Below are 13,931 nucleotides of genomic sequence, written 5' to 3' on the forward strand. Positions count from 1 at the left end.
TTCCCACCATTCTTTCCGTCTTCATAGATGAGACCCCTCATAACTGCTTAAGATTGACAGATCACCTTTTGACTCCTTGTGACAAGGAAACTCTTCTAACCAATCCAGATTTCTCATGGTTTACTCATGGTTCTTATTTAAAGGATAAAAATAGTAAATATCATTCTGGGTATGCTAGTGCAGCCCCCTCTGAAGTTATTGAAACAGTACCTTTACCTCTGGCTACTTCAGCCCAACAGGCTGAGTTCTATGCCCTTACTCAGGCTTGTACCAAACATCTATATGGATAGTCTGTACATGCCTTTGGAGTAGCTCATGATTTGGGAATGTTATGGAAACAAGGTTTCCTTATCTCCAATGGGGATAAGATTTAAAATGCCTATGCTCAGGGGCGCCTGGGTGGCGCAGTCGGTTAAGCGTCCGACTTCAGCCAGGTCACGATCTCGCGGTCCGTGAGTTCGAGCCCCACGTCGGGCTCTGGGCTGATGGCTCGGAGCCTGGAGCCTGTTTCCGATTCTGTGTCTCCCTCTCTCTCTGCCCCTCCCCCGTTCATGCTCTGTCTCTCTCTGTCCCAAAAATAAATAAACGTTAAAAAAAAATGATTTAAAATGCCTATGCTCAAAATTTATTAAGTGCCATACTTTTGCCAGTAGCTCTAGCTAGTATTAAGATTCCTGGACATTCCAGACTTGACTACCTGGAAGCCATAGGAAACCACCTTACTGATATTTCTGCCAAATTGATGCTCTCAGAAGACTGATGGACAAACCTCTGTTGGCATCCTCTGTCGGGTTCCAAAGGGATGATCTCCCAAATAACAATTTGGACAGTTTGACCAGAGATTCCCAACAATGCGCCCCAGAAAAGGAGAAACACTATTGGAAATCTAGTAATATTTGGTTTGATAGAGAACTTTGGTTTGGACCAAATAACAAGCCAGTGCTATCAAAAATTCTAAAATCCCCACTACTTACAACTATAAATGCATTAAACCATTGGTCTACTGACAAAATGATAGTCTTCATGAACCAGTATTGGTGGGGAAAGGTACGTAAGGCTGCAAAAGGTACCTACCTCACTTGTCCCACCTGTCCAAAGTATAATTGAGAGAAACCTGTTAACCAGTTTGTACAAATGGATTTCATACAGCTTCGCCCTCTCATGGACAAATTTGTTTTAGTCATGATCTGTATGTTTTCTCACTGGACCAAAGCTTTCTCTTGTAGACCAGCACTGCTACTTCTGTTAGAAAAGATTATCCCTACCTGGGGAACCCCTTTTGAGCCTCATAGCAATTGGAGAACCCATTGTACTAGTCAGGTGCTTTGAAAACTCTATGCTGTTTGGCCAGTTTTATAACACTTTCATTGTGCATATCATCCTCAATCTTCAAGATGAGTAAAATGCAGTAATGGCACTAATGAGACTCAACTGGAAAAATCTGTGAGACTCTCTAAATACTTTGGCTTCAAGCATTGCTATTGGTCCTTCCAAATCTCAGCTCAACCCCATTGGGAATTCACAGGCTCTCACCCTTTGAGACAGTCATAGAATGTCCAATGCACTTGGAAACTGCCTCCTCTCACCTCCAGGTGATAAAAGGAGATTTACTACTATAACATAAAGGCCTAATTGCTTCTATTAAAAAAAAAATGCTTTGGTAGAGCAATCTTTTTACAGTGCATTCGCAGGAGACAATTACCTTAAGTATCACACCTTGCAACCTGGAGATTTCATCTGTTGGAAAAGACACCTCCAGAAAGACTCTTCAACCTCACTGGAAAGGCCCTTATCAAGAACTGTAAATGCCATCAAACTCCATGGAATAGACTCTTGGATTCACATGACACATCTAAAGAAGGCACCATACCCTGAGTAGACCTGTACACAATCTGGTGATCTGAAAGTAAAGATGTCCTGGAATTGAAGCAGAAGACATCTGATGAGACAGCTTTCCCAAGATGTCTGGACCAGGCCTGTATACCATTTTCTTACTGTTGCTACTTCTCTCTTTTGTAGGAAAACAATGCGCCTGTCTGTATTTCCCAAGCCCTCGCAAAAGGTGGAAAACTCTTCTTTTGATTTTGACCTTTCAGGAACAGGTGTCATTATGATCCTGGAACAAGTCAATTTTCACTTACTTTTTCTAAAGAGTTAGAAGGTTCAGTATTCATAAAGAGTCATTTTTTCAAAAATTTAAACTATTAACAGATGTTGGACTTTTATCCAAACTCATGGTCTCTGAATTTACAACATTACAGACTATGTTATTTGATAATATTTGTTTTAAAAACAATTCTTTTGAGATAACAATATTTTTCATTACTACATCTTTGAAGTTTTGCTATTCTTGCAAAAATTCAATAACTATTGCTTCATGTTTATCCTTGTTCTGTATCTTCCCAAATGTGTTTGGTTATTTCATTCAGTGCACTCTTGCAGTATTTCACTATTTCACTTCATAGCCAAGTTTAAGAGAGGACTTCCATACATGACTCCTGGTTTGCCTTCACAGGGAGAAATCTTTCTTCCCTAAGTCCAAATAAGTGCCAGTAAATATTTTCAGCTGGCTATTTTCAGACATAGGGTCTCGGTTTAGAACCAACATACAGTTTAGAATTATTATGTTTTTGTCTCTGTACTTGTTGCCTATCCTTCTCTTGTAAAAAGGATGTACCCAATAGGGTGATGTTGGGTAGATGCTCACAACCTCCAGAAGATGTAGATGACAAGTGCCTGAGAGTTTTCCTTCCTAGCCTTCCTTGTTACTCCAAAGTGCCCTGAAGTAGTTTCCAACTGCTATGCATTTTCCCTCTGACATAGAACATGACAACCAGAAAAGGTCCTTCCTGCCACTAAACCACTAAACCACTAAATGTAAAGAACCTGACTATTGATCAGTGATGCTTTCAAAGGAAGATTTTGGGGCTGCCTGGCTGGCTCAGTCGGTTAAGCGTCCGACTTCGGCTCAGGTCATGATCTTGCAGTTTGTGGGTTTGAGCCCCGTGTCGTGCTCTGTGCTGACAGCTGAGACTGGAGCCTCCTTTGGATTCTGTGTCTCCCTTTCTCTCTGCCCCTTCCTCAGCTCACACTCTGTCTCTATCTCAAAAAGAAATAAACATCAAAAAAAATATTCAAAGGAAGATTTTGATCAAAAGGGAGAAATGCAAAAATTAACAAAGGGCAACCTTAGGAGTCAGGAAGTTTGGTAGAGGGGGCTCTCATGCTCTCCCACTTGTTCTCAATTACAAATCCAACAAGAAGACACAGACTTTGCACATGGATGCTGCTTTACGATCTCAGCAAGAGGAAGAAAGGATATTCTCACACCCCTCCAATAGCTCAGCCAATGAGAGAGAGTCACAACTTAGCCAACAAAAAGCCACTATACTTCCAGCCCCCAGTTTACTCCAATGGACTTTCTATTTACTATAGCCCTTCCCAGTTTCCCACTTTCTTTATAGAGGGTTCCTCTCCTTTGTTCTCTGCATTTGCCTATGGTTTTGTCACTACCTTGCTTGTCCCAGATTGAAACTCTCTACCATTCCCAAATAAGACCCTCTTTTGCTGATAAAATAACCAGAAGTTTTATTTTTAAGGTTAACAGGTATACCTTTGGATAAATAACTTTCTGGGTTTCAGTTTGTTCATGATAAAATGTGGTAAAGAAATGACTGGCAATTTGTTGTATGAGTATTAAATTATATTGAATATCTAAGGTGCCTGTCATGATACATGCTTAAACACTGTATGTATAATTATAATATATTTATGGTTTTTGTTATAATTACTAAGTTCGGGGCACCTGGTGGCTCAGTCGGTTAAGCGGTAATTTCAGCTCAGGTCATGATGTCATGGTTCACAAGTTCAAGCCCCAAGTCAGGCTCTGTGCTAACAGCTCAGAGCTTGAGCCTGCTTCAGATTCTGTGTCTCCCTCTCTCTCTGCCCCTCCCCCATACATGCTCTGTCTCTCTCCCAAAAATAAATAAACATTAAGAAAAATTTTTTTAATTACTAAGTTCTCTTGACTGGCTTGGAAAGAAAACTCCATGCAGTCTGTTTAAGTAATGGAATTAAACTTTGAGGCCATAATGGACAGACAATAATTTCTCTACTTAGATGAGCATCTATCTGTTCTTCTTTCAAGGACCAAACATTTAATCTGGAAACATTTGGGATCGGTTTCCAGGAGCTTCCAAGGGCTAAGGAGACTAGGACCCCATTAAAGGTTTCCCCTGCTATTCAAAAATAACCTCTCATAGACTTTTCTGATACCTTAGAACACATCTTGCTAATGGATGCCACAAAATAAATTGAGATAAAGTATGGATCCTCACGGACACAATTCAAAGCTATGATGGCTTGACACTGAGATGCTGAGCTTTCAAAACGTGGGGGATACCATATAGGACTTTTTTTTAGAAACTAGAATTCCCCTCCCTTGGTATAGGTAACCTTGATAACCTTTGTATTTCTCTAAATTCTGTACATCCTCTCTTTTTTTTTTTTGTCACCTAACTCCCAGATGCATATTTTATGTTTTCTTGGGCAAGCTAATATAATTTCACTTAATAATTAATTTTTACCCTTAATCTTTATATGTAATGCTTAGAATATATTTCCAAGTCTTCCATATTATCTTTCTTTTATAGCAAGGAACCTTCTGATAATGAATGTATGAACTGTGCTTATAGCAGTGCCTGGCACATTTTCAATGAATGTTGGTATCACTGTGGCTGGACCAACAATAGCTAGCTAATATTTATTGAGAACTAATTCTGCGCCAGGCACTGTTAGCCAAAGGCTTTTTTGTTGGGCCAGATTACCCAGGATCAATGTATTTACCAAGATATTTTTAACCCATTTAATTGGTATTCAAATTGATGGTCCAGATTCTTTCTTCCTCACAAAAACAGGTGCTGGAAGGTGCACAGGATGCAGAGATGTTCCTGTGGAGGGTATGCTTCAGAAAAGCTCTTGCAATCTCATTATTCCCAGCAGTCTCACACATAAAATTTTTGATAGCTGACAATTTAACACATCCAACCAGAAACAAATCATCATCATTAAGCATCACTGATAGGCCATCCACTAAGCAGATGTGTGAGAATTTGTGTTGTAATTACCTACGGAAGAGTTGCCAGCAGCAATTGCCCCAGAAAATTTTTTCAAGCACATGGGAGTATTTTATATCTATTGTCTAATATGCCAGGAATCAAAGGTACTTTAGCAGCAGTATTAGCAATTCAACGATCTATAATAACCTCTTTGGTGCCTTGAGTCTCAAATCAGTACCTTTCCCAATTACTCTCAAGTCCTAACATTTCACTCTTCATAGTTGGTTGCAACCGTATTTCTGACCCATCAAAACTTGGGAGTGGATATTAAATAGACCACCTCCCTGACTCTATTAGTAACATACCTCCCCCTTAAAAATACCAATGAAAGCCCTGTGCTTATGTTACCTGTGCATGTAGAATCCTTCATATTAAAACCTTGGAATGGGACAAACTATACTAACTCATCCAATGGCAAACAAACAAATTCCTCTCAACATTTCCCACATTTGCATTCCTCCCCACAACACTAGCAGGGCCCTCCTCTTTGCCCCAGTGACCCACAATTACTATCCTAGGCTCAAGTAACTGCACATTTTTCTTTCACACTTCTTTGAGCTCCATGCAACTCTACTCTCCCTCCCCTAGACTGAATCAAGGCTTTTCTTCTCTTCCACCATGTTCCAATCAGAAGAGAGGCTCTTTGAGTCCATCTGCCACTCATCCTCCACTTTTTCTTCTATGCCACTTCATCTCTTTAACTGATGCACACTTGCCTCCCTTGCGATACTCCAAGGAAGACCACTGCTTCCCCTACTCACTCCAACTCAGACCCAGAAGGAAGGATCCACATATTCCTCCTTCCATACTCTACATCACCAGCTCCACTCACATCCTCTCCAAACAATTTTCCTCAGGGACTCTCCAACCTTGTTTCCATCCTTGTAGTCAATATCTCCTTCCATCATCCTCAGAGATGTGAACATCATCCATGCTCTTTAAACACCCAGTGCCCTTCCCCCTTTCCTTCAAACAAACACCCTCATGCACTGTGTGAGCAAGGACCTGTTTTATCTACAAAACATCAAGGTAAGTGCTGTTGGTGTGAAAGTCCCATCTGACTGCTATCTCTCCCCTAAGACCCCCAGTCCCCTTTCTCATTAGGCTGCTCTCTGCCCTCATGAAAACATTTCAGTCCCGTTTTCCTCTCAACCAGTCCAATCTGGACTACTTAGTCCCCAGGCTCAAGCACTTCACCTGGGTTCTACCAATACCCCAGGATTTGGCTGCTCTTCACCTTCCACCCACCTGCCTATTCACACACCTGGATGACCTCACACTGTAAGAGAATCAACATGGAAGTGTAATGTCACAGCAACGTTATGCAGAGTCAGACAGTTCAACCATAGCTGGCCCCTGACTAGGGGTGAAGTATTGAGTTACTGGGCTATTCCTCACCCTTCAGCTGCACCCAATCATTTTCACCCTACTCATCCTTGGTCCCACCCTCTAACGTTCAGAAGATAATCTCAATTCTCATCTCATTGAATAGAGCTACTTTTAAGAAAGTTAGTTCCAGTTTTAGTGTGCTATAATTAACAGCTGACATTGTACTAATTTTAGGTGCACATGATTTGATATATGCATATATTGCAAAATGATCACCACAATAAGCTTAGTAAACATCCATCAACTCACACAGTTAAAACATTTTTTTCTTGGGAGGAGAACTTTTAAAATCTACTCTCTTGGTGACTCTTAAATATACAATACAGTCTTATTAACTATAGTCACCATTCTGTATTTTACATCCCCAGAACATATTTATCTCATAACTGGAAGTTTGTACTTTTTGACAACCTTCACCCATTTCACCCTTTCAATCTGCTCTCTGTTTCTCCAAGTCTGGTATTTTACATTTGACATAAAAAGTGAGCTCATACAGTATTTGTCTTTCTCTATCTGAATTATTTCACTTAGCATAATGCCCTCAAGGTCCATCCACATTATCCCAAATGGCAAGAATCATTCTTTTTTTATGGTATGAAAGAACTCATTCTTTTTTATGTGGCACATATATATCACATCTTCTTTAGCCATTAATCCATCAATAGACCACTTTCATTTCTTGGTTAATGTGAATAATGCTACAATAAACATCGGGATGCATATATCCTTTCAAGATAGTGAGTTCAGAGCACCAGAGTGCTCAGTTGGTTAAGCATCCAACTCTTGATTTCAGCTTGGGTCATGATCTCGGAGACCTGAGATTGAGCCCCATGTGGGGTTCTGAGGAGCCTGCTTAAGATTCTCTCTCTCCCTCTTTCTCTGCCCCTCACCTGCTCTCTTTCTCTAAGATAAAAAATTAAAAAATTAAAAAAGATAGTGATTTTGTTTCCTTCAGATATATAGTCAGAAGTAGAATTGATGGATCATATAGTATATCTATTTTTTTTTTTTTTGAGGAATTGCCATACTATTTTCCATAGTGGCTGCAGCAGTCTGCATTCCCACCAGTGCGTGAGCATTCCTTTTTCTCCACATCCTCATCAACACTTATTTTTTCTTGTCTTTTTAATAAAAGCCATTCTAACAGGTGTGAGGTGATATCTCATTGTGGTTTTGACTTGCATTTCCCTGATGATTAGTAATGCTGAACACCTTTTCATGTACATGTTGGCCATCTGTATGTCTAAGTAGAGCTAATTTAACTCCTCCTCCTATGTGCCCTCATCTCTCTCCACCCAACCCGCTGTGGAATTCCTTTCCCATATAGTTTCTGCTCAAGATATTTGCACAGTTTGGACTGGCCACTGCTTGTGCCCCACCACAGTCCCAGCTGGCTGAGTTACAGAGCAACTGCCATGTTGTGACTGCAAAAGAAAGGGTTGAAGGCCAAGAGTGCAACATCTAGACAAAAAGTAAAGGGCATCTCATACCTATTCTGCCCTTTTCATCTTCATAAATGTCCCAGCTATCAAAACAGCTGATACTCCAGTATAGATACCCAGCCCTAGCATGGGAATTAGTAATAGATAGATGCTGTTTTTGTTAGCTATTTGTCTATAAGGCAAAAATTCTGGGCTTATTACATAGCTTTTTAGCTTTTTTTTTCTTTGTTATTACTGCTAAGAATTTTGTCGTCTTGATTTGTGCTAATTTAAATTTTCTTTGCCTTTAGTCTTACTTTATTATCTATCTCTTTCAGTTCAAGCATCCTTTATTTCCTTTTTAAAAATTTTTCTCTTAATCCTCTTTGTTAAAGTATTAATATTCAAGAGAGAATTCTTAATTCCTTATTTTGTAGGTAAGCTTCAAACCCATCTAATTTTCTTTTTAACATTGTGTTCATAGCATGTTTTTCCATTGTTAGTCTGTTATTGTCTCAATATTTTATCTCTTTTACTTTGATGTTTTTACCCTCTCACCTATTGACCTTGTGATTTATGTTATTGTATCTTTTATCTTACATCGGATTTATCTCATCATTACTTGTTTTTAATTTTTATTCATAGCTTGCTAATTTTTTTTTAATTCAATCTGATTTTTGGCTTTTTTTTTTCTCCTCTCACTGTCTTTCAATGATTCTGTTCCTCTATTTACTTTATCTTAAACATTATTTAATCTATCTCTCATGACTATTTTTAAGTTTTAAGCTTTTACTCTATTGGGCTCTTATCCTCCTATTGAAATATTTATTTTATTCTTTTTCTTTCAACTTTATCTTACCAAGTCTCAATGTTCTTATTTTAATGTTCTCTTAGCTTTCTACTCTGCTTTTATTATTTTACTTAAGTTTTCTCTCCTTTCTTTCTTTTCCTATGTTTTTATTTATTTTATGACTTGGTTTAGAATCACCAGCAGGAGTAGTAGTGAGAGAGAAACCCTACCTCCCTCAGGCACTCCCTCTCTCTCTCTCTCTCTAAAAAAAAGAAAAGAAAAGAAAAAGAATACAGATAGTACCACCAGCTCCTCTCTCTTTGTATGAACTGCTCACGTTCCCCTCATTGTGTTGGCTACTAGAAGTCTCTTTTTTTTAGCTTATTTATTTAAATTGAGAGACAGAGAGAGAGAGGGAGAGAGGGAGAGTGCATGTATGCAAGAGTGGGCGAGGAGCAGAGGAGAAGAGAGAGAGAGAGACAGAATCCCAAGCAGGCTCCCATTGTCAGCGCAGAGCCAGATGCAGGGCTGGAAGTCACAAACCGTGAGATCATGTCCAGAGCAGAAATCAAGAGTTGGACGCTCAACTGACTGAGTCCCCAGCGGCCCCCAGGAGTCTCAGTGCTAAATGTGTGGCCTAACTTAGGCAAGTTCCCAGACTCTGAGGGCGGCCCAGTGCACACTAACCTCCCACCTGTTTCATTCTACCTTTCTCTCACCCACAATGTTCTAACCTACTTATTTTACTCTATTTTGTGGTGTTATATGTATTTTAAAGCATCATAAATCCTTTCTAAAACAAAGCCAGTTTGAGCAATACCAGAGTGACCTTAGGCAAGATCACTGTTCTCTCCATACCTCATCTTCCTCATCTGTGAAATGGAAACGACTCATGGGTCACTCTGAGAATCAAATGGAGATAATGCATAGGAGTATGGAGTACAGCCCCTAGCATACAATTTGCTTAGCAAATTGTAGCTAAAATCCAGAGAGAGGCCTGAGAAAGAACTGGAACAATAAACTGAATAAACTGATTGTATTTTCTAAAATTGGCAACATTTTCCATTCCTCCTGCTCTTCTGCTGTGTGAACTTGCAACTCCCCCATCATGAGGGGAAGGCTGTGTCCCCCACACCTTGAATCTGGGCCCTGTGATTGCTGTGACCAATAAAATATAGCAGAAGTGATTGTGTCCATTCTAGACACAGCCCTTAGCTTTTCCAGAAGCTTCTGCTTCTTCCCTTCAGGGGACCAGCCACCATTAAAAAGTGCTATTACCCTGAGATCAACATACTCTACGAATCCCAAGACCTGTAGAGAGGCCCTGGAGGATGAAGCCACATGGAGAAAGAAGAGGCTAAGGCGCCCCTAGGATACCAGATATGAGAGTGTAAAGCCATTTTGGAAATGGATCCTCCTAGCCCCCAGCAACCCAGCTGGCACTCAGCCGGTCCTTCTGGAATTCCTGACCTGAAAAATTGTGAGCAAAATAAAATAGTTGTTTTAAGTCGCTAAGTTCTGAGGTGATTTGTTGTATGGTAATAGATAACTGAAACAGAAATGGAAGTTCTTTGTAAAACATATACAACCTCAATGGATCCTCAAACCAACTCTTTATAGGTGAGTAGAATCAAATTAAACACATTGTCTTAGTCATATGTTAAAAGTCAATTTGCCGGTGAACAAAGGCCATGTCTCACACTTCCAGAGAACTCCTCAATAATTCCTAAATTCTGAGTTGGGCATTTTGGTAAAAAGGCCGTATGTCCAGTATTCAGGATATTTATTCATTCACTCAACAGATAAGTGTTGAGTACTTACTATGTGTCCAGCACATTCCCGCCATTCCAGGTGTTAGAGGTACAGCAATGAACATGTCAGATCGAGTCCCTGCTCTCGTGGAGCTCTTGCAGATACTTCCCCATGCTGACTACTCTTCAGCCCACCCACCAGAAGCATTCTCCTCCTTTCTCTGTACCCTGGGGCCTGACCTCCATCACCTGAGCTCCTCAATCTCTGGCTTTCTCATTAAACTGCAAAGAATTTATGGAAAGGGTCTGTTCAGTAAATTGGGTTCGCACACTAGAAGGCACTGAAAGATCATATGGCAGAAGGAGGGGTGCATAGGTGGCTCAGTCAATTAACCGCCCAACTCTTGATCTAGGGTCAGATCATGATCTCATAGTCTGTGAGATCAGGCCCTGCATCGGGCTCTGCACTAACAGCCTGGAGCCTGCTTAGGATTCTGTGTCTCTCCCTCCCTCTCTGACCCTCCCCTGCTCATTCTCTCTCTCTGTCTCTCAAAATAAATAAATAAACTTTTTTTTTAATGGCAGAAAGAGAGAAGGGTCAGGATGTCTGCTCCCCCAGCTGCCTCTCTGCTCCATCTCCCCCACTTGTGCCCCTCAGCTTAAGGCCTGGCCCTCTTCCAGGTCTCCAGTTCCTCCCAGGATCTTTGAACAGCGTCCCTTCTGTTTGCATTCAGGCCAGACGAGAATTTATTTTCCCTCGTACCTGGGAATGTACCTGGATGCTTCACCATCCCTCTCAGGTTCCTTGATGCCACCCTGAAGTCTGTCATAGCCCCTTCAGTAAGTTCTCTGCAGCGTCATCACTTTGAGTATGTGCCTGTTACCAGCCAGGATCTTGACCCATACATTCTCATTTCAAATACTTAAACCCAACAGGACCTTTACCTAGAACACATTTCAAATTTAAATTTTAAAAAAAAATTTTTTTAATGTTTATTTATTTTTGAGACAGAGAGAGACAGAGTATGAACGGGGGAGGGTCAGAGAGAGAGGGCGACACAGAATCCGAAACAGGCTCCAGGCTCTGAGCTGTCAGCACAGAGCCCGACACGGGGCTCGAACTCACAGACTGTGAGATAATGACCTGAGCCGAAGTCAGACACTTAACCAACTGAGCCACCCAGGTGCCCCTCAAATTTAAATTTAAATCAGCATGGCCACTGTGGGCTTCCAGAAGCACTGACCACTCAGGTACCAACCTTATTACAACTCTAAAACCCAGCATTCAAAGACATAGATAATGAATCCCAATCATTACTGACTATGCATAAAGATGGTAAAAGAGGTCTGATTTCATGTGTTAACACCAGTTAGTTGGAAGAGGCTGCCTCAAGCACTGTGTTGAGAAGAACTGCAGGACTAAATCTAGGCTCTCAGCAATTAGTTCTGTGATCAATTAGCAATGTCTGCTGTAAGCACAGGATGGGGAGTGACAACGGCATGTGTAATCCATATATTCCAGGCTTTAGTATCACTGCTGCAGCACTATGTGCCATTGGTGTCTTCCATAAATATCTTTTTTTTAATGCTTATTTATTTTTGAGAGAGAGTGAGAGAGAGTGGGGGAGATGCAGAGAGAGAGGGGAACAGAGGATCCAAAGCAGGCTCCAGGCTCCGAGCTGACAGCAGCAAGCCCAATGCAGGGCTTGAACTCATGACCGTGAGATCATGAACTGAGCTGAAGTCGGGCAAGCAACCAACTGAGCCACCCAGGTGCCCCCCATAAATACCTTTTTAAACATAAAATAATACATGAAGGCCCACAATAAGTAAATCTTCTCCTTTGTACAAATCTGTTTCCGTGAGTCAGAGATTTTTTTTTTGACACCCAGAGGATGGAGTAAGTTAGCTAAACCGAGAACCATGACCTTGAACCCATCCATATAGTGTTCTGCCTGAATCAAACAAAACTCCAAGCTACAAAGACTGCATATACTCATAAAATCTGTAATTATTTAACTGTTTGGAACTACCACAGTGATTTTTTAAATTTCTTTAGCAACAGAACTCTTCATTTAAATTAAGTCTCACACAGAACCGAGAACAGATAAAAGTAGCGTTGCTCTAATTAAAGACAAAAAGCCAGAGGCTCACCTTGCCTGTGACACCCACCAAAAGCATCTTAGCAAATCTCTGAACCCTGGAGGGTACAGCTTGAACACTAAGAGGAACCCTCTTTGGTCCATTGAGGGCCTATATAATTGCAGCAGCAGAATATTTTGATGCATTAACCAATTCTTTTCACCTCCATATTCCCAATTACCCTGTGAGCTCAGCCCCATTCACGCATTCAGACACAAAGCATCCGCTGCCTCAAGGAGGATTCATCCCCTAGAACTGCAGATCCAAAGGGTCAGATGCTCAGCTTTTGTATTCAAAAGGCAAGGTCCAGATTGAATCAGTCTGCCTGATTAATATTAGGCTATCCCACAGCAAAACCAAACCAGAAACATCAGTGGCTTGGCACAAGAAAACTTATTTGGGTTGGGCCTTCCATCACCTGGAACACACAATCTTGAAGGTCAGTGCAGCAAAAGAACGGAGAGACTGGGGAGCTCACTTTAAAATTAAAATTCAATTTAGGGGCACCTGGGTGGCTCAGTCAGTTGGGTGTTCAACTTCAGCTCAGGTCATGATCTCACAGTCCATGGGTCCGTGCCCCACGTCAGGCTCTGCGCTGACAGCTCAGAGCCTGGAGCTTGCTTCGGATTCTGTGTCTCCCTCTCTCTCTGCCTCTCCCCCCTCCCCTCTAAAAAAAATAAACATTAAAAAAAATTAATTCAATTTAAAATTCCTCAGCCTGTGTATTAGTCTGCTCGAGCTGCCATAACAAAATACCACAGACTGGGTGGCTCAAACAATAGAAATTTATTTTTCACAGTTCTGGAGGCTGGAAATCTAATATCAAGTTGTCAGCAGGTTTGGTGTCTCCTGAGGCCTCTCTCCTTGGCTTGCAAGTGGCCACCTTCTTGTTGTGTCCTCCTTATGATCTTTCCTGTATACGTGCACATCCCTGGTCTCTCTTGCTCTTCTTACAAGAATTCATATTGGATTAGGGCCCCACCCTTACAATCTCATTTGACCATAATTATCATTTTTTAAGTTACTTATTTATTTATTTTGAGAGACAGAGTGTGTTTGTGTGCATGTGTGAAGGGGGAGGAGCAGAGAAAGAGAGAGAGAGAGAGAGAGAGAGAGAGAGAGAGAGAGAGAATCCCAAGCAGGCTCCACACTAAGCACAGAGCCCAATGCAGGGCTCGAACAATGAGATTGTGACCTGAGCAAAAACCAAGAGTGGGATGCTTAACCAAATGATCCACTCAGGTGTCCCAACCATAATTATCCTTTTAAAGGTCCCATCTCCAAATAGAGTCACATTTTAAGGCACTGGAGTGTTAAGATT

Source organism: Prionailurus viverrinus, chromosome B3 (genome assembly GCF_022837055.1).
Source record: "Prionailurus viverrinus isolate Anna chromosome B3, UM_Priviv_1.0, whole genome shotgun sequence".
NCBI classification, from domain to species: domain Eukaryota; kingdom Metazoa; phylum Chordata; class Mammalia; order Carnivora; family Felidae; genus Prionailurus; species Prionailurus viverrinus.